This window comes from Cebus imitator, unplaced genomic scaffold (genome assembly GCF_001604975.1).
Source record: "Cebus imitator isolate Cc_AM_T3 unplaced genomic scaffold, Cebus_imitator-1.0 Scaffold213, whole genome shotgun sequence".
NCBI lineage: Eukaryota > Metazoa > Chordata > Mammalia > Primates > Cebidae > Cebus > Cebus imitator.
In genome coordinates this window covers 2,067,398-2,089,859 of record NW_016107528.1, presented here as the reverse complement: position 1 = coordinate 2,089,859, position 22,462 = coordinate 2,067,398, and positions in this window count along the sequence as shown.

Below are 22,462 nucleotides of genomic sequence, written 5' to 3'. Positions count from 1 at the left end.
CAGTGGCACCATCTCGGCTCACTGCAACCTCCGTCTCCTGGGTTCAAGCGATTCTCCTGCCTCAGCTTCCCGAGTAGATGGGATTACAGGGGCCTGCCACCATGCCCAGCTACTTTTTGTATGTTTGGTAGAGACGGGTTTCACCATGGTGGCCACGCTGGTCTTGACTCCCCAAATTCAGGCGATCTGCCCACCTCAGCCTCCCAAAGTGCTGGGATTACAAGTGTGAGCCACCGCACCTAGCCAGACAAAACAGTCTTAAAACATCCAAGAAAATCAAAATAATATCAAGAATTTTTTCTGGCCACAGTGGAATAAAGCTAGAATTCAATAACGAGGAATTTTGGAAACTATACTAATACATGGAAATTAAACAATATACTCCTAATGACCAGTGGGTCAATGAATTAAATTAAAAAGGAAATCTTAAAATTTCTTGAAACAAATGGTAATGGAACCACAAAATACCAAAACCTATGAGATACAGTGAAAGCAGTACTAAGAGGGTAGTTCAAAGCTTTAAGTGCCTACATCAAAAAAGTAGAAAAATTTCAAGGCAGGGTGCAGTGGCTCAGGCCTGTAATCGTAGCACATTGGAAAGCTGAGGTGGGCAGATGACCTGAGGTCAAGAGTTTGGTCAGCCTGGCCAACATGGCAAAATCCCATCTCTATTAAAAATACAAAAATTATCCAGGCATGGTGGTGCCTGCCTATAATCCCAGCTACTACTTGAGAGGCTGAGGCAGGAGAATCACTTGAACCTGGGAGGCAGAGGTTGCAGTGAGCCAAAATCGTGCCACTGCACTCCAGCCTGGATGACAGAGCAAGTGCAATGACATGAGGCAGATTGTCTCAAAAGAAAAAGAAAACAAAAGAAAAAGTAGAAAAACTTCAAATAAACAATCTAATGATGCATCTTAAATAACTAGAAAAGCAAGAGCAAACCAAACCCAAAATTAGTATTAAAAAAGTAATAATAAAGATCAGAGCATAAACAAATAAAATTGAAATCAAGAAAAAAATACAAAAGATTAACAAAACAAAAAGTTAGGTTTTTTGGTTTTTTTTCGGAGGGGATGGAGTTTCGCTCTTGCCCAGGCTGGAGAGCAATGGCACAACTTCGGCTCACTACAACCTCTGCCTCCCAGGTTCAAGCAATTCTTTTGCCTCAGCCTCCCAAGTAGCGAGGTTAACAGGTGCCTGCCACCATGCTTGGTTAATTTTTTGTATTTTTAGTAGAGACAGGGTTTCATCATGTTGGCCAGGCTGGTCTTGAACTCCTGGTCTCAGGTGATCTGCCGGCTTCAGCCTCCCAAAGTGTTGGGATTACAGGCGTGAGCCACTGTGCATGGCCAAAAAGTTAATGTTTTAAAAGGTAAACAAAATTGACAAATCTTTAACCAGACTAAGAAAAAAAGAGAGAAAATCCAAATAAAATCAGTGATGAAAAAAGAGCCATTACAACCAATAGTGCAGAAATTCAAAGGATCTTTAGAGGCTACTTAGAGCAGCTATACGCCCATGAACCAGAAAATTTAGAAGAAATGGATAAATTCCTAGACACATGCAACCTGCTACGGTTGAATCATAAAGAAATCCAAAACTGAAACAGACTAATAATAATTAATGGAATCAAAGCTGTAATAAAAATTCTCCCACCAAAAAAAAAAAAAAAGCCTGGGACCCAATGGCTTCACTGCTGACATTGACTTTTACCAAACATTTAAAGAAGAACTAATATCAATCCTACTCAAACTATTTCAAAAAATAGAGGGGGAGGGAACACTTTCAAACATATTCTATAAAGCCAGTATTACCCTGATACCTAAAGCAGACAAAGACACATTAAAAAAACAACAACAACAAAAAAAACTACAGGCTATATTACTGATTAATATTGATGCAGAAATCCTCTACAAAATACTAGCAAATCGTTTTTTTTTTTCGAGACAGAGAGTCTCACACTGTCATCTGGGCTGGAGTGCAGTGGAATGCTCTCAGCTCATGGCAACCTCCGACTCCCGGGTTCAAGTGATTCTCCTGCCTCAGCCTCCCAAGTAGTTGGGATTACAGGTGTCCGCCACCATGTCTGGCTAATTTTTTGTATTTTTAGTACAGACAGGATTTCACTATGTTGGCCAGGCTGGTCTCGAACTCCTGACCTCGTGATCCACCTGCCTCATCCTCCCACAGTACTGGGATTATTGGCGCAAGCCACCGCACCTGGCTAGCAAACCAATTTCAGCAACACATCAGAAAGATCATTCTTCATGACCAAGTGGGATTTATCTTGGGAATGCAAGGGTGGTTCAACATACTCGGATCAATGTGAAACGTCCTATCAACATAATAAAGAACAAAAACCATATGATCATTTCAATTGGTGCTGAATAAGCATTTGATACATTTCAATATCCCTTAATGACAAAAACCCTCAAAAAACATGGCTCATAAGGAATGTACTTCAACATAGTAAAAGCCATATACAACAGATCCATAGCTAGTATCATACTGAACGGTGAGACATTGAAAACCTTTCCTCTAACATCTGGAACATGACAAGAATTCCCACTTCTACTCTTTATTTCACATAGTACCGGAAGTGTCAGCTGGAGCAATGAGACAAGAGACAAGAGGAAGAAATAAAGGGCATCCAAATGGGAAAGTGCTGGTTCAGTGGCTCACAGCTGAAATCTCAGCACTTTGGGAGGCCAAGGCTGGCACATCACTTGAGCCCAGGAGTTCAAGACCAGCTTAAGCCACATGGTGAAACTCCATCTCTATAAAAAATACACACACACAAACACACAATTAGCTGGGTATGCTGGTGCACCCCTGCAGGTTCAGCTACTCAGGAGGCTGAGGCGGGAGGTGGAGGCTGCAGTGAGCCAAGATTATGCCACTGTACCGTAGACTGGGAGACAGACTGAGACACGGTCTCAAAACAAATAAAATAAAAAAACAAATTGGAAAACAAGGAACCAAATTATCCCTATTTGCAGAGATCTGTTATTTGGAAAAACCTCAAGGCTCCACAAAAAAAAAAAAAAAAAAGAAAGAAAGAAAGAAAAGAAAAAGAAAACAAGAAATGTAAGGGGACAAAAAAAAAAAAAAAAAAAAACCGATTAGAACTGATAAACGAATTCGGTAAAGTGTAGGATACAAAATCTACATACAAAAATCAGTAGCATTTCTACATGCCCATAGCAAACAATATGAAAAACAAATCAAGAAAGGAATCCCATTTACAATAGCTACAAATAAAATTGATTACATAGGAATTAATCAGCCAGGCCCAGTGGCTCACACCTCTAATCCCAGCACTTTGGGAGGCTTAGGCAGGCAGATCACCTGAGATCAGGTGTTGGATACCAGCCTGGCCAACATGGTGAAACCCCACTTCTGCTAAAAATACAAAAAAAGTTAGCCAGGCATGATGGTGTGTGCTTGTGGTCCCAGCTACTCGGGAGGGTGAGGCAGGAGAATTGCTTGAACCCAGGAGGTTGAGGTTGCAGTGAGCCGAGATCACACCACTGCATTCCAACCTGGGCAACACAGCAAGACTGTCTCAAAAAAAAGAAGAAGAACAAGAAGAAGAATAATTAACCAAAATGAAATAAGTGAAAAATCTCTACAATGAAAACTACAAAACACTAATGCAAGAAATTGAAGAGAACACACAAAAAAGGCAAAACATTCCAGGTTCATGAACTGAAAGTTCAATATCATTATTCCAATATTCTATGTTCATGAATTGGAAGAATCAATATTGCTTCGATCTACAGATTAAATGCAATTCCTGTCAAAATACCAGTGACATTCTTCACAGAAATAGAAAAAAAAAGTCCTAAAATTTGTGTGGAACCACATAAGGCCCAGAATAGCCAAAGCTATCTTGAGCAAAACGAACAAAACTGGAAAATCACATTACTAGATGTCAAATCATACTACAGAGCTATACTAACCAAAAGAGCATGGTACTTGCAGAAAAACAAACACATAAATCAGTGGAACAGAACAGAGAATACAGAAACAAATCCATACATCTATAATGAACTTATTGTTGAAAAATGTGCCAAGAACATACATTGGGAAAAAAATCTCTTCAATAAATGGTGCTGGGAAAACGGGATATAATATGCAGAAGAATGAAATTTGATCTGTGTCTCTCACCTTATACAAAAAGGAAACGAGGCCAGGTGAGGTGGCTCACTCCTGTAATCCCAGCACTTTGGGAGGCTGAGGCGGGTGGATCACCTGAGGTCAGGAATTAAAGACCAGCTTGGACAACATTGTGAAACCTCGTCTCTATTAAAAATACAAAAAATTAGCCAGGTGTGGTGGAGGGTACCTGTAATCCCAGGTACTTGGGAGGCTGAGGCAGGAGAATCACTTGAACCTGGGAGGCAGAAGTTGCAGTGAGCCAAGATTGCACCATTGCACTCCAGCCTAGGCAACAAGAGCAAAACTCCATCTCAAAAAAAATTAACAAATAAAGTCCAGCTGAGGTGGCTCATGCTTGTAATCCCAACACTTTGGGGGGATGAGGCAGGCGGATCATGAGGTCAGGAGTTTGAGACCAGCCTGACCAACGTGGTGAAACTCTGTCTCTACTAAAACGCAAAAATTAGCCTGGCATGGTGGTGCGTGCATGTAATCCCAGCTATTCGGGAAGCTGAGGCAGGAGAACTGCTTGAACCCGGGAGGCGGAGGCTGCAGTGAGCCAAGATCAAGCCACTGCACTCCAGTCTGGGTGAGAGTGAGACTCTGTCTCAAAAATAAATAAATATACAAAAATTAGCCAGGCATGGTGGCACATGCCTGTAATCCCAGCTAGTGGGAGGCCGAGGCATGAGAATTGCTTAAACCCAGGAGGAAGGGGTTGCAGTGAGCCGAGATTGTGCCAATGCACTCCAGCCTGGGCAACAGACCAAGACTCTGACTCAAAAGAAAAAAAAAAAGTAGTAAGAATAGTATATAGATACATAGATTTTTTTTTGAGAGAGGGTCTCCCTCTGTCACCCAGGGTGAATGAGTGGAGTAGCAAGATCAGGGCTTACTGCAGTCTTGACCTCCCAGATTCAAGTGATCCTTTCACCTCAGCTTCCCAAGTAGCTGGGATTACAGGCATGTGTCACTACGCCTGGCCATTTTTAATTTTTTTAGTTTTTTAATGTTTTGTAGAGACAGGGTCTTGCTATGTTGCTCAGGCTGGTCTCAAACTCCTGGACTCAAGCAATCCTCCTGCCTTAGCCTCCCCAAGTGCTGGGATTACAGGTGTGAATCACTGCACCTGGCCCGAAAAAATATAGATATTTTTAAAAATTATAAAAGATAAAAATTAGCCATGTCAGAATGATGTAAGAAATTATTTTTTAGAAAAACTCTGAGGTATTTATTAGTGGTTATGGCACACAATCTACACGTGATATTTTTAGATAAGATAATTTAATAGATAGTGCCAAATAACGTTATCTGTTTTTACTGAGTTCGCTTAAGGTTTTATTATCTGAGAGGCCTCAGGATTTCTTTTATCCCCCCAAAGGATTTCTTTCTTTGTTGGTAAAGCAGCTAAAACATTTAAAAGACAAAAATATACATGCCGGCTGGGAAGGGTGGCTCACGCTTGCAATGCCAACACTTTGGGAAGCTGAGGTGGGAGAATCACTTGATTCCAGGAGTTCAAGACCAGCCTGGTTTAACATAGTGGGACTCATCTCTACAAAAAATGAAAAAATAAAAAATAAACTGGGTGCACTGGCACATGCCTATAGTCCAAGCTCCTTCAAGGCGGAGGCAGGAAGATAGCTTGAGCCCAGGAGGTTGTATTTATAGGTAAAATAGCACTGCTCAGATCCTATGGTAGCAGTAGAAGAAAATCAAGCTATACAGCTGTGATGGTCCCACCAGTCCTAGCTCACAGGCTGGGTGGGACCTAAAAGGGTTGCCGGTCAACAGGAATGGGTGGCTTGGAGACCTGATCCCAGAAGAGGGCAGCCAAGAGCTGCCTTACCGACTGAGGAAAGACAGAGAGGAGTGCTTCAAGGGTGACTTTAAAGGGGTTCTAGGTCGGGCGCCGTGGCTCACACCTGTAATCCCAGCACGTTGGGAGGCGAGGGGGGCAGATCACGGGGTCAAGAGATTGAGACCATCCTGGCCAATATGGTGAAACCTTGTTTCTACTAAAAATACAAAAATTAGCTGGGCATGGCTGAGCACACCTGTAGTCCCAGCTACTCAGGACGCTGAGGCAGGAGAATCACTTGAACCCGGAAGGCGGAGACTGCGGTGGGCCTAGATCATGCCACTGCACTACAGCCTGAGGAACAGAGTGAGACTCTGCCTTAAAAAAAAAAAAAGTGGAGGGGGTGGAGGTTCTGGTTCATTGTGGAAAGTCAAACTTGTGCCCCCCTAGGGAGGCTAAGGCAAGAGGATCCCTTGAGCCCAGGAGTTTGAGGCTGCAGTGAGCAATGGTAGTGCCACTGCACTCCAGCCTGAGCGACAGAGTGAGACCCTGTTTCTTAAAAAAAGAAAAACTGTGTGTATGTATATAGAATCAAGGTCCACAAAAGGAACTTTTGCCTATTTAAATATACACAATAGTTATGATACACTTGAAAATAGAAGAAAGGTATGTTCTGATGATGAGTTTTAGGACACTTTCAGAGCTAGATGCTAGAAGGAAGTTGTGATATATCATTGTACCATGGCTTAAGCCTCCCTTGGAGCATTCTTAGAAGTAAGGGCTAAAGTTTAAATGTTACCCAGGTGTTATCTGAAGTCTCCTACAAATGACATCTAGACAGGATTGGCTTGAACGCTAATTACTTACTATGGGAAGTTCAACGTCCTCCCTGAGATTTCTGTGACTCTCTGGGAGGGTGGAGGTAGGCGCTGGGGAAGGTATGACATTCTCATAGTCACCCTTACATGTATAAACAAAGCATTTAGAACAAATCCTTGCACACCTTGTAAGTATTAGCTATTTCCGTCTCTTCATTCTTCCTCCTTCTCCTTCTCCTTGTCCTTCTCCTCTGCCTCTGACTTCCACTGAGCATGGATTGTCACCTTATTTCTTACACAAGTGTTCCATTCTGCACCATGTAAATCCATTGGTTAATTTCGTTACCTGTTTCAATTTATACATGCTTATAACACCACTACTCACCCACCCCACTGCTCACCTCCCACCCCATGCCCACCTCCACAGATGTTAGTATGTGTTAAAATGAAGCATTTTTTTGTTTGTTTGTTTTTGAAATGAAATCTCGCTCCCCAGGCTGGAGTACAATGGTGCAATCTCGGCTCACTGCAACCTCTGCCTCCCAGGTTCAAGCAATTCTCCTGTCTCAGCCTCCTGAGTAGCTAGGACTACAGGCAAACACCACCACATCCGGTAAATTTCTGTATTTTTAGTAGAGATGGGATTTCACCATATTGGTCAGGCTGGTCTCGAACTCCTGACCTCGGGTGTTCCATCTGTTTCGGCCTCCCAAAGTGCTGGGACTACAGGCATGAGCCACTTCACCCAGCCAACATGAGGCATTTTTGTTTTTGTTTTTTTTAAGACAGGCTCTTGCTCTGTTGCTCAGGCTGGAGTGCAGTGGCAAGATCATTGTTCACTGCAGCCTTGACTTCCTAGGCTCAAGTGATCCTCTCACCTTAGCCTCCCAAGTAGCTAGCACCACAGACACACACTATCATGCTCAGCTGACTTTTTAACATTTTTTTTCTAGAGACAAGGTCTTATCATGTTGCCCAAGCTGGTCTTGAATTCCCGGTCTCAAGTGATCCTTTCACCTCAGCCTCCCAAAGTTTTGGGATTTAACAGGAGTGAGCCACTGCACCCAGTACATTTTTGTTTTTTTTTTATCAGACTTTGGTGAAAATTTGGGGAGTGAAAATGAATGAGGTATGGATATACACAGCTCAACAACATGAACCTTTCCGCTTGAAAAGATGCTTCTTTTTGTTTGTTTTTTTCAGACAGAGTCTGGTCCTGTCACCCAGGCTGGAGTGCAGTGGTGCGATCTCAGCTGTCTGCAACCTCTGCCTCCCGAGTTCAAGCAATTCTACTGCCTCAGCTTCCCAAGTAGCTGGGACTACAGGTGCATGCCATCACGTCCAGCTAATTTTTGTATTTTTAGTATACAGGGTTTCACCATGTTGGCCAGGCTGGTCTTGAACTCCTGATCTCAGTGATCTCCCTGCCTCGGCCTCCCAAAGTGCTGAAATTACAGGCATGAGCCACTGCTCCCAGCCAAATACTACATATTTATTTTTTATTCTTATTTTTGTTTTTTGAGACAGAGTTTCGCTCTTGTTACCCAGGGCTGGAGTGCAATGGCGCAATTTCGGCTCATGGCAACCTCCGTCTCCTGGGTTCAAGCAATTCTCCTGCCTCAGCCTCCTGAGTAGCTGGGACTACAGGCATGAGCCACCATGCCCAGCTAATTTTTGTATTTTTAGTAGAGACGGCGTTTCACCATGTTGACCAGGATGGTCTCGATCTCTTGACCTCATGATCCACCCTCCTCAGCCTCCCAACGTGCTGGGATTATAGGCATGAGCCACTGTGCCCGGCCTACATATTTCTTAAAAGCTCTTTTTCAAAGAATTTTTCTGTTGGCTTCCAGCTCATATAGGTACTCAGCAACACACTGTCTAGCTTGTTTCTCTTCTCTGCTGGGTCTTGTATTATTTCAGCACCTTCTCCTTCCTAAACTACAGCCCCCAAATGCAAATTCTTGTTCTTTATACAGAACACGGCAGTTCTCACTGCTGTCTACTTCCAAGCTAAGATCTGGAGCCAGTTTTGCATATCCAAACACATCCAAATGTTCAGTAGACAAAAAGGCTTTTATTTACCAGCCTCTACCCTCCTTTGACAGGCATTATGGTTGAAAATTTCATTTTTATCTCATCTTTGCACAGGCAGGTAGAGTGAGAGAGATTTAACAGGGACCTACCAGAGAGAAAACAAACTGGGAGGGATGTGGAGCTTCCTAGTGAGGGGATTAACATTTGGAGAGCAAGTATCAGCAGTAACATAGCAGTTTTAGGCTAGGGATCAAAAACCTGAAATAATCCAGTTCACGGAAAATGAGGCATACTAAGAATTCAAATCAAAGGAATGGAAGAGTAGACACGAGTTCCTGCAAAATGAGATTGTCAACCAACTCCATACAATAACTAGGGTACCTGATAAAGGTACCCCATATTCTTGGCACCTGTGTTGTGGGTTCCAAAGAAAGGGCAAGGAAGAAACCCCCAAGCCTGAAAAATCCATGTGAAAAAGGCCAGGCACAGTGACTCATGCCTGTAATCCCAGCACTTTGGGAGGCTGAGACAGACAGATCATCTGAGGTCAGGAGTTTGAGACCAGTCTGGCCAACATGGCAAAACCCCGTGTCTACTAAAAATACTAAAATTAGCTGGGTGTGGTGGTGGGCACCTGTAATCCCAGCTACTAGGGAGGCTGAGGCAGGAGAATCGCTTGAATCTGGGAGGCAGAGGTTGCAGTGAGTTGAGATCGTGCCATTGTATTCCAGCCTGGGCAACAAGAGTGAAACTCCATCTCAAAAAAAAAAAAAAAAAATCCATGTGAAAGGACTTAAGTAGATAAGCATTCTAGGGGCTTGATACATATCTGAAGACATTCTGACACTCATGATATGACTAATAATTGTTTAATTCCTGGGAGAAACAAGTGTGATTAAATAAAAACAATTTGTTTTTGTTGTTTGTTTGTAAAGGTGGGGGTCTTGCTATTTTGCACAGGCTGGTCTTGAACTCCTGGCCTCAAGTGATCCTCCTGCCTCAGCTTCCCAAAGTGTTGGGATTACAGGAGTGAGCCTTGATATTTGATAAAGGTAGCACCACAAAACAATATGGAAAGGATGGGTTGTTTCTTAGGTGGCATGATAAAGCTGGCTTACAGTTTTACAGAGAAAAATCAAGCTTGAATTCTTTGTTTTTACCCTGTGTGAAGGGGACTCAAAATGGATTCTACTATCTACTAAAATAATTTGATTTTTTTATCTTTTGAGATGGAGTCTTGGTCTGTCTCCCAGGCTGGAGTACAGTGGCGCAATCTTGGCTCACTGCAACCTCCACCTCCCAGGTTCAAGTGATTCTCCTGCCTCAGCCTCCTGAGTAGCTGGGACTACAGGCACCTGCTACCACGCCAGCTTTTTTTTTTTTTTTTTTTTTTGTATTTTTAGTAGAGACAGGGTTTCACCGTGTTAGCCAGGATAATCTTCATCTCCTGACCTCGTGATCCACCTGCCTCAGCCTCTCAAAGTGTTGGGATTACAGGCATGAGCTACTGCTCCCGGCCTTGCTAAAATAATATTAATAGACGATGCAGGGGACTATGTTTGTGAATCAGGAAGAAAACTTGAGCAAGATCTAAAAATACCAACATGAGACGAAAAAAAAAAAAATGGGGAGCCAGTCGAGGTGGCTCACACCTGTAATCCCAGCACTTTGGGAGGTCAAGGAGGGTGGATCACCAGAGGTCAGGAGTTAGAGACCAGCATGACCAACATGGTGAAACCTCGTCTCTACTAAAAATACAAAATTTGCCAGGCATGGTCTGGAGCAGTGTTATTTTGAATAAATTTACAGCACTAGATCTTAATTATTGCACAAACACCTCCTTTATTTTCTTCTAATATCATGTCTAAGACTATTCTGTTCTCCCAAGCCATTTGGCTGACGGCTCTTAATTGTTCAGCTATTGCTCTGATAGCGTCCCTAGAGTAATTCACAAAGCATTGTTGATTGTAATAAATATAATTTATCCAGTCTAAAGTTTTATTAATGGTTACCTACCAGAACAATGTAGATTCAAACTCTGCAGTTATTTGATTTCGTGCTTTAAATTTATCTGGCACTCCTCGTGGGACTCCAATGGCATCTACATAAACTTGAGGATCAACGGATTTATAAGAAATGTCGCTTGGTTTGCCATGCTTGGTTTTTATCTTCTCAAACTGATGAAATGCCGGTGAAAGCGACAGCCAATTGGATTAAGCACAAGTACTGCTCCAATTGTCTGGCAGAGTGTCCAGTAAAGGTTCTCCACAGTACCACCATACATCCGCTCAGGGATAGTTGAGGGTGGACTGATGGGTAAGCTCTTGGAAGGGCTTGAGCTCTTTGCATCCTTTTATGCTTCCAAGGAACACCAAATACTTCCCTTGCCTTGAGAGGCACTAAGTAAACTTAGCCTTTAGATGTGGAAGCTGGATTGCCCTCCAGGACTGACCTACAGGGTGTCGAATTTCAGGAAACAGCAGAGAGAGAGCTCAGCACAATGGACTATTTTAGGCTGTGGGATTCTGAAAAAGAGCCACCGTACAGTCCATACCTGGTTGTTGAAGGGACCATCTGAGTGGAAAGGGGACAGTCTGGGCCCCTGGCCTGCCGTGCACACAAGGATAACAGTTGCTCTTATTCAAGGTGCAGACGGAATATTTAATCCATTCCAGCCAGGCATTTGCCTCTTGGAATCCTGTTTCAAAGGCTAAGGTCTGCCTTAGATCTACTTTTACAATGGACATCTTAGTTTTAGCATTAGGTGCAGGAACAACCGGTGTTGGGCCTAAGCCTGAGACTATGGCCGGAGAAGAGGGAACAGTGTGTATCTTAAAAATGCCTAGAGGATCCTTTTTTTTTTACATCAATTCCTGTAGACTGAGGACAAGCTTAGAGTCAGTTAAGGTGGAAGTGGTGATAGAGAGAAGGACAGGGTTGCATTAGTAAGACTGACAGCTGGAAGGGGCAGTTCCTTTAGTGAAATAGAGGAGGGGCTTTAAATCAGCACAAACCTCTCCCGTGGAGTCTAACCTTGGTCCTGCGTGGTCTAAAGAACATAGCCTTAACTGCTACAGGGTTCCCAGGTTGTAGGAATAGAAATCGGTGTCTCGGCTACAGGTGATCACAATGATGGGAACTAGGAATAGCTGTATCGATTAGAGGGCCAGGCATAAATACTTATTTGAAAAGAGTAGCTGTCGTTGCTCTTTTATACCTCCACAAGGTATGACAGAGCAAGCATCAAAGGCAATGGTCTGAGGTGAGTCAGACTTAGTTACATTAATAACAAAGGAGCTAGTAACAGAAAGGGAAGGAAAAGAAGCAATATAAAAGGTATGTGAAAATTAAACTTGTTTTGACTTCAATTTGGTAGGGCTCGACCCTGGAACGATAGCCTATGATTCTGGCGATGATGATGCTTTCTTGACTCGAGCATGATGGGTCCACCCTTTCTCCGCTCTACGAATAGCAGTCTCAGTGGTTAGTAACACAAGGTAGGGTCTTTCCTAGGCTGGCACGAGCTTCTTTCCTTTCTATCCCTTGATGAAAACGTGATCCCCTGGCTGATGCTGGTGCACTGTGCTAAAATATCTTTAGTTTTAAGAAGAGAAGGTGGAAGAGAGACCAAATATATAATTTCTAAGAAACTGATCTTTGGTTTCAAAAGTGAGAACATCAACAGAGGAGTGCAGGTAAGGTAGTCTGTGTAACATTTCATATGGGGATAGATCAATATCCTTCCAGGGAGCAGTCCTAATTGTCAATAACACAATGGGAAGACATTTGGTCCATGGTAACTGTGTTTCTAAAATTAATTTAGTTAAATGCTTTTTTTTTTTCTCAGAGTTTGGTTCATTCTTTCTACTCTTCTCAAGGGGGAGGGGTGCCAGGGAATATGAAAGTCCTATTTTATGTCTAACACTTGGGCCAGCTTCTTAATAATATGTGCAGTGAAATGAGTCCTGTTATCTGAATCAATATTTTCTGTTAGTCTACATCTAGACGTAATATGTTCAACTAATGCCTTTACTACATTACTGGCAGTTGCCTTTGAGAAAGGAATAGCTTCTACCTAGTGTGTGAAATGATATATTATTACTAATAAATATTTTAGACGGCCAACTGAGGGCGTTTCAGTGTAATCTACTTGAACAATTCGGCCTCTGACCTAGGACCACTTTGTCTCTCTGTCTTTCTTCCTTCTTTTAGCATCCACAACCTTTGCAACCTTTACTCTGACCTTCTCCCTTGAAATACTGGCCTTGCCTACTTTCCTTTTGCATCCTTGAATTCCAGGGCCTTCCTCTTTCACCTCCTTTGGCAAATCTTGCAGGCATGGGTCTAAATTTAACCTTTGGCAAATTTGCCCTGGGGAACTTTGCCAAAAGAATTTTGCTTTCTGTTCTTGCTTTTCTTTATCTCTCTCTTCATATTCTTTCTGGGCTTTGCCTAAAAGCTCTTCTATTGAACATTTTTCCAACTGTGGAGATTTTGTAACTTCTTTGCAGTATCTGGCCAGCTATTTGTAACAAAATGCAACTTTAACATTCCTTGTCCTAGAGGGATTTGTATATCAAAAGCTTTAGAGAGATTTTTACGTCAAGGGGCTGACTCTTTAGTTCTTTTAAAAATCATTTCTTTTAAATCTCTCATGTTATTTTGATTGGCTGCAAGATTGTCATCCCACTGTGGGTCTCTAGCTGGAAACTTTGTATCTGCTGCTGGGACATCTTGGCCTGGAGGATGATCATGTTCTGTTTCTCCCTTGAAAAAAAGAATACTTAAAATAGACATTAATTCTGTCCAAGTATATAACTGGGGCCCTAAGAACTGATCAGTTTGTTTTGCTACCCTATCAGGGTCATCTAATAATGGCTTAAGTTCTCTTTTCAGACTTCAGACCTCAGAAGCAGTCAAAGGAGTTTTCATGAAGCCAATCGGACCCCCTCCTTGAGGCACTTCCTTTAGAGGAAAAAGCTTTGAAACTGAAGCTAACTCTTTAGAGGAGGGAAAAGGAAAATTCTGGATATCTCTTTTACATTGTGGTATCTCCTGCAGAGGCAGTTTTGCAGTGGGCTCAGGAAGGGCAGAAACAGGAGGCGTGGGAAGAAAAAAGGCAGATGGGGGTCCAAGAGGTGGGGGAGCTGGGAGTGGAGGATCTGCTGGCGGCAGTGGGAACGAGAGAGGATGATCTAGGGAGTCCCGCTTATATGAGGGTTGCTCACAGATTAAAAACTTTACCCTTGTCAGGCGAGGCCCCTCCTAACTTTGTTCTACCTTCTGGTTGTTTCCCTCCCTCCTTTAATGGGTAAAGGAGTGTAAAGCAGGGAAGGGAGCAGCCTAAGACGCTCCCAATTCCCCAATAGGGAGGGGGGCATACTCAGCTCCCTTCCCGCTCTGATTCCAGGTCCTTGGCCTCTTACCCCAAGCATGGGAAAAGGGGCCCCAGTGGTGGTGACCTTACCATTCAAATAAATATCATGGACCCAAAGAGTTTAGCAGAGATTGATTTATTAGGCAGAGAGAGAGAGAAAAAGAGAGAGAGTTCTCACACTGCTGGAGGGGATCCAAGGAGGGAATCTGTATAGGAAAGGAGCAGCAGGATTTTAACCCTGGAGCTATTCCCGTCCCATTCATGTTCTCGTCCAATGAATAGAGTTCTTTCTAACTTCCGCTGGAGTGACTGATCTTTGACTTTGATACCGTATTGGCTACTTGGTCCCCAACAGAGCCCCCTTTCGAACAAAGAAACCCACCTAGATTTCTCTACCTAGCCTGCTCGGAAAGTCAGACAAAGAACTTTACATTTGAAACCCCTCCGGTTCCCAGATGGAGGTGAAATCACGCTCCTCACGGACCCAGAAAGAGAAGTTTTTTTCCTTAACACAGTCCCTCAGGAGGACCGCCCCTCTGGCCAACACAGAGCATAGTCTATCTCCTCTCATAAGACTGGACTTATTATTGACATACATTATCAGAAATTGACAGACCCAATCCTCATTTGGCCTAAATTTTGGCCAGACAACTGCAGGCTTGAGGATCGGTTCTTTGGTCCGAATAAAACAGCAATGTTTTATCATTTGTTGCTTTTTCTTATGCTTGGTCCTTTCATTATCCTTCTAATACGTTAGCATATGCCTTAAAGGGCTAACAGGAGGAATCTGATCACCAGAGTCAGCTTTACTTCCTGTCTTTGTTTTACTAGAAGCATTACCCATGTTAGGTACTAGTCGGGTTTCATCTCCTGAAACCAGCAGAAGGCCCAACACTTCAAGCTAGGGATGTCTCACCTTTCTGCCCCTGTAAGGCCCAACCCCTCAAGCTAGAAATGTCTCATCTTTCCAGTCCTGGAAGGCCCAACCCCTCAAGCTAGGGATGTCTTGCCTTTCCAGCCCTGGGAGGTTGACCTGTTCCCTCCCTTTTCCCTTCTGAAGGTCCTTTGCACACTCGTGCATACACACATTCAATCCTCCAGAAGTTGACCACGAAAGAAGTACTTTGTTGCCCTCTTGTGATGTTTCCTACTTGGCTCCTGCACAGAGTTGTCTGGCCACCAGCACTGCAAGTCTCTTTCCCCCATGTTGCTGAGAATCCGGATTTATTTCTCAGACTGAGCGTGGGTCCTGACTCCCTATTGCTGCAGCTGCTGCAACAAAGTGGCAGGGGTGCGCCTCCCCACAAGAGGGCTGGAGACCACCCCAGAGGGAGAATGCCTCCCCATACAGGCCACCAAATTGTTGAGAATAAGTGCTCATATTCCAATGTCACAGGGAAGAATCAGTATTCAGACAAAAATTTTCTCAGCAAGGCTCTCTTTTACTTTCTGCAGAAAGGGCACAGCTCATCCGCAGTCTTGGCACGACAGTGCACCAAACAAAGGAGATGGGATTATTTATAACCTGACTTGTCCACCTTACTGCTGTGTCCGGCCTCCAATGGCTGGAGCAGGACCTCACATTCTATACTTTACCCAATTGACTAACAATTTAAAAGTTTTCTAAATAGGCAAAGGGAGAGAGAACAAAGAAAAGAGGAAGCTGCTCATGAGACGGTCAAGGAAGTGGCTCCAAATAAGGAATGGCATGAACTATGGGCTGGGACTTGCCCAGGCCTATCTGGGCATGCCTAAATAAGTCAAAGCAGCTAGCTGGGCTAGAATATAGGGGCTAACAATGGACAGGGACTTGAGAGTAAGAATTTGTTATTCTTTAAGCCCTAAGGTGAAAACTTTGAAGAAGAATTTCTCTATTCCTTACAGTTTCCATTGATATTTGTTCCTATAAGCTCCAGTGTTTGTTCTAAAATTAGTGGCACTACACTAATTTCCAAAAGTCCAGGTTCAGGCAATTTCAAATTCATAATGAACTACAAATGAATGCCATCAGTACTGTTCGTTGTTGTTGTTGTTTTTTTTTTTACTAGTACCCAACCAAGAATGTGCCCATTTTCATCAGGTAGGAAAAGTTTTTCTGAGTTCTGTGAAACATTCTAGCAAATTGTGAATATCAAACCTAATGAAGGGATCATGGGAACCCCTGAATTATGTCAGCCAGAACAATGGATGGCATCAGCCTTTCGAGTGCAGTCCGAAGTGGGGGAAGTCTTGTGAGACTGAACCCTTAAGCCTGCATCCTCACATTAGCAGTGATGGATTAGATGCTATTATCCTCTAAGCCCCCACTTTAGTGGGAGTGGGAAGACAGGAGTTGAGACGGGTGGGCAGTGTTAAGATTACAAGGAACCTCATATTACAGGTCATGTGAAAACTGTGAAAGCTGTGCTGGACAGCTTGTGTCTGCCCCTCCCGGTCCACTCTCCACCCTGCTCAAGGGCCCAGGAGGCAGGCCTGTAAGGACTGTATCAAAGGCTGCTGCAGCCTGCCTTCCACTGGGGTTCACCCACTGATTATCTCTGCAGAGGTCAGAGGGAGGGACGCGAGGTCAGGGTACTGATTTCCCTGGCTCCCTCCCTGTCAGGTTGTGTGGAGCTGGTTGTGTCCCAACTGAAAGCCACTCCCCTTCTACAGGAGGCCAAGTCCACGTGACTCCTCTCTCCGGGATTTAGTTAATTCTCCCTCCCTTCAAATCTTTACACTTGGGGGAGCTAAAATCCAGGCTGCTACCAGCAGTGGATCACTGCAGCATCCCTGTGGGATTCCTACAGCTACAACATTCAATAGTGCCTTTGTGAAAAAACCCGCATGCTTTTTTCTTTGTATTTATCTATTTGTTTTTATTATTATTTTAAAGATGGGGATCTCCCTGTGTTGCCCAGACTGATCTCAAACTCCTGGACTCAAGTAATCAACCTGCCTCAGCCTCCCAAAGTGCTAGGATTACAGGCATGAGCCACTGTGCCTGGCCCCAAACCCACACACTTTTAAATCCACTTCCACTAACATTTCCCCTGCCCAAGCTGTCCTTGGACTAGATGACTGAATAACATTCCAATTTGTTTTTCAGCACCTACTCTTTTTTGTGGGGGAGAGGGTGGAGGGAAGGATATAAAATTAAAATGGCTTTATTCATTTCTAATTATTGCTTTGTTGTTGTGGTTGTGGGTGATGGCAGTGGTGGTGAAACTTGCTTTTTTGTCCAACAGTATCTTGGGTAGATTTCACAGCTTTACCCTCAGTTACTGAAATTCACTTAGCATTAATCCCAGATTTTATTTATTTGTTTTGTTTTAAGAATTTATTAAAAATTTCTTTTTTAAAAAAAAAGATGGGGTTTCACCATGGTGGCCAGGCTGGTCTTGAACTCCTGACCTCAGGTGATCCACCCACCTCAGCCTGCCAAAAGTGCTAGGATTACAGGCACTGCGCCTGACCTTTTTTTTTTTTTTTTTTTTTTTTTTGGGTGATGGAGTCTTACTCTGTCACCCAGGCTGGAGTACAGTGATGTGATCCCAACTCATTGCAACCTCTGCCTCCCAGGTTCAAGCAATTCTCCTGTCTCAGCTTCCCCAGCAGCTGGGACTACAGGTAGACACTGCCACACCAGGCAAATTTTTGTATTTTTAGTAGAGATGAGGTTTTACCATATTGGTCAGGCTGGTCTTGAACTCCTGACCTTAGGTGATCCACCCACCTTGGCCTCCCAAAGTGCTGGGGTTATAGGCATGAGCCACCACAGCCGGCCAATTGCTAACGTTTCTTTCTTTCTTTTTTTTTTTTTTTTTCAGACAGGGTCTTGCTCTGTTGCCAAGGCTGGAATGCAGTGTCATGATCACAGCTCACTGAAGCCTTGAGCTGCTGGGCTCAAGTGATCCTCCCACCTTGGCCTCCTAAAGTACTAGGATTACAGGCATGAACCACTGCACCCAACCAATTGCTAATATTTTGCCAGCTATTCTACCTTTCTTTTTCCTTTTCTCTGGATTATTTTAAACCAAATCTTAAATGTCATGTCATTTTACCTGTAAATTCTTCAGTGTGTGTATATAACTAACATATAAAGTCAGTGATTAAAAAAAAAAAAACAAATTCCAGTGCCATTGCCACACCTAAGAGAACAGTTATTATTAGTTTTGAGATGGAGTCTCGCTCTATCACCTAGGCTGGAGTGCAGCGGTGTGATCTCAGCTCATTGCAACCTCCGCCTCCCCGGTTCAAGTGATTATCTTGCTTCAGCCTCTTGAGTAGCTGGGATTACAGGTACCCACCACTGCGCCCAGCTAATTTTTGTATTTTTAGTAGAGTCAGGGTTTCACCATGTTGGCCAGGTTGGTCTCGAACTCCTGACCTCAGGTGATATGCCTACATCAGGATCCAAACAGTATTCAACCCCTTTCTTTTTAAACTTTCTTCTTCTGGCTGGGTATGGTGGCTCATCCCTGTAATCCTAGCACTTTGGGAAGCCAAAGCTAGAGGATCACATGAAGCTAAGAATTTGAGACCAGCCTAGATGACATAGCAAGACCCCATCCCTTACAAAAAAATTATTTTTAGTCTCCACCCTCTACCCTGGATAGATCTTACTATGTTGTGCAGGCTTTTCTTGAGCTTCTGGGTTCAAACCTCCTACGTCATCTTCCCAAGTAGAATGGACTACAAGTCCATGCTAGAATGCCTGCTCTAAAATTCTTCTTAACCTCAGGTACTTTTTGCAGAAACCAGTTCATTCATCTCATTTAATATCCTGTATTCTGGATTTGGCTGATTGTATCCTTGTGGCATTGTTTAACATGTTCCTCTGGCTCCTATATTTCTTATAAACTGGTAGGTAGAGCTATATTTTGATTGGATTCAAGATACATTTTTGGCATTGATGGGGCTATATATTTCCTCTCTTTTATCCACTCTTGATAACCTTCAATCTGTTCATATAACAGCCTGCTAATTAAAAAAAAAAACCTGTGTATAGATACTGGGCACAGTGGAATGCATTTGTAGTCCCAGCTACCAGGGAGGCTGAGACCAGAGGATCTCTGAGGTCAGAAGTTCAAGGCTGGAGTGCACTGTGATTGTACCTGTGGATAGCCACTGCATCATAGCCTGAGCAACATTGTGAGACCCTGACTCATTAAAGAAAAAAAAAACTGTATATAAATCTGGTAGTATCATCAGTACCTTATCCATTATACTTAAAAGCTCTTAATTGTGTCCTGTGGCTCTACATCCAAAGATCAAAATCCTTACCACAGTTTACTATGTTAAAGACAGGAAACTGTCTTTCCATTTTCATCTTGTACTACATCAGCCCCACCCACTCACACTGGCCTTCTCTCCATCCTTCTCAATCATTATGCTGCTTCCTCAGACAAGGTTCTAGCATTTGCTAGCCTGTCTGACTGGAACATTCCTTCTTCCTCTCTTTGCCAAATTAACTGCTACTTATCTTTCAGAATTCAGATCACCTTAGTTCTTCAGGGAAGCCTTCCCTGACTGTACAGATAAATCTCTCAGTCAGGCCAGGCACAGTGGCTCACACCTGTAATCCCAACACTTTGGGAGGCCAAGGTGGGTGGGTCACCTGAGGTCAGGAGTTTGAGACCAGCCTGGCCAACATGGTGAAATCCTGTCTTGACCAAAAATACAAAATTAGCCAGGCGTGGTGGTGCACGCCTGTAGTCCCACCTAATTGGGAGGCTGAGTCACGAGATTTGCTTGAACCTGGGAGGCAGAGGTTGCAGTGAGCCAAGATTGCCCCACTGCACTCCGGCCAGGGAGAGAACAGCAAAACTCCATCTCAAAAAATAATAATAATAAAAGATAAATAAAAAATAAATCTCTCAGTCAGGATGCTTTTCTCTTTCAATTGCAAGTGACAAAAATAATTAATCAACCAACCAACCAATCAGTCAAAATGGCTTAAGCAGAAACAGGGGAATTAACTCACTCATATAACCAAAATGTTTATCAGTTGCTGATATGAACCTGGGTATGTATATTTAACTAATATCTGCAGGGATCTGTATTTCTTGCCTTTCTTCTTCTCTGTTGGCTTCATCCTCAGGTATACTCTCCTTGTGTCATGGCCACCAGCAGCTCCAAGTGCATTCTATTAGCTTAGCTATTCAACTGAAGAAGAACATCTCATTCTTAATGGTTCCAGGAAAATCTCTGTATCTCTCTCATTGACCTGGCTTGAGTCACATGAAACATTCTTGAACCAATCACTGTGGTCATAGAAGTAGTGCTTTCGTTAGTCAAGACTAAGTCACGTGACCTTCAATGAAGTTAGTGGGGAGAGGCTGTGATTAATGCGTGGGGCAAGGGGAAGGGGTGGTTCCCAAAGGAAAACTGAAGTTTTGTTTTTGAAACAGAGTCTTGCTTTGTTGCCTAGGCTGGAGTGCAGTGGTGCAAACTTGGCTCCCTGCAGCCTTGAACTCCTGGGCTAAAGCAGTGCTCCCACCTCAGCCTCCCCAGTAGCTAGGACCACGGGTGCATGCTACCACACCTGGCTAATTTTTATTTTTATTATTTTTTTTTAGAGATGCGGTCTCACTGTGTTGTTCAGGCTGGTGTTGAACTCCTGGGCTCAAGCACTCCTCCCATCTTGGCCTCCTAAAGTGTTGGAATTACAGTTGTGAGCTACTATGCCTGTCCAGAAGTGAACTTTTTAGAAGAGGAAATGTTGGATAGATGGAAACAAATGTCCACTCTATTAGGTATATACTTTTTCTCCTCCTCCTCCTCCTTCTTTCTTCTTCTCTTTCTCCTTCTCCATCTCCTTCTTCTTCTCCTTCTTCTTGTTAAGAGACAGGTCCTCATTTTTTTCCCCGAGGCTGGAGTGCAGTGTTGCAATCATATCTCACTGTGCCTTAAACTCCTGGGCTCAAGTGATTCTCCCATCTCAGCCTCCCAAGTAACTAGAACCACTGAAGACAGGGTCTCACTGTATTGCCCAGGCTGTTTTCAAATGCCTGACCTCGAGGGATCCTCTAACCTTGGCCTCCTAAAGTGCTGGGATTATAGGTGTGAGCCACTGTACCTGGCCCCATACTAATACACTCTTGTAACACTATGTACTTTTCCTTCATGGTACAAGTCACAGCTGCAATATTACACTTATTTGTTTGATGATTTGATTGATGCTTATCTCTTCCATTAGGCTGTAAGCTCCACGAGGAGAGGCATGTTTTTATTTTCCCTTATTGTTATATTCTCAGTGGGTGCTTGCCTCCAGTGGGTGCACAATAAACATCTGTTAGCTAAATGAATTAACTGTGTTTTGTATATCTTGTAGGTGTTATGTCATGATGATTTTGGAATTAGACAAATTTGAATTTCAATATTGACTCAGTGTTGGCTTTGTCACTAATTTGCTGTTAGACAAGTTAATAATTTGGCCGAAGAGTTACTTTCCACATTTGTAAAGCTGAAATAATAAATGGTTCATTGGACTGTTGTGAGGATTTGAATAGATAATGAATGCAAGAGGTCTGACATACTATAAGAATTCAATAACCAACTGAGATTACTATTTTACTCTACCTATTACCAGGAAAACTGGTTATCCATCTTCCCATGACAGAATTGCTTTATAATTTACTCCTCCACCCAGACACTCCTTCAACTGTAACTAGGGCATATATCCATATTTTCCACTCTATAGGGCTCCACCCTCTTACCTATTACTGGGGAAAACTCAGGCAGAACAATATGTCTCAGGGACCACCTTGCAGGTGATTCTGTGTGTGTGTTTGTGTGTGTTATGTGTGTGTGTGAGAAAAAGAGAGAGAGAGAGAGAGAGAGAGAGAAACAACAAGGCTAAACCAATATATAACATGCAACAGGTGAGGCTCTTGCCTCTTCCCAGTCACTCATCGTTTTGTACATTCTCAGCAATCAAAAGAATTAATACAATGGCTTTCTACTCCAGTCTCCACTTCTATTTGCATCTCTGCCTTTGTTTCTTCATGGCCTCATCCAACTGAGGGGCGTCCTTCCTTACCCAAACTATCCATTCTGCCATCGCAAGTAGGGAAATGGATGTGTATTCCAGACCAACCTGGGCTGCAAGCACCACAGATACGTCATACGATAGCCAGTGAATGAAAGAAACATCAGGCTGAGTGATCCAGAAAGGAAGTGCACCTCCACTGATGCCCTGGCTACCTGTCAGCATTCTACTGCAAGGTTATGGAATTACCCCTCTCCTCACTCCAAGTGTTTTTTTTTTTTTTTTTTTTTTTT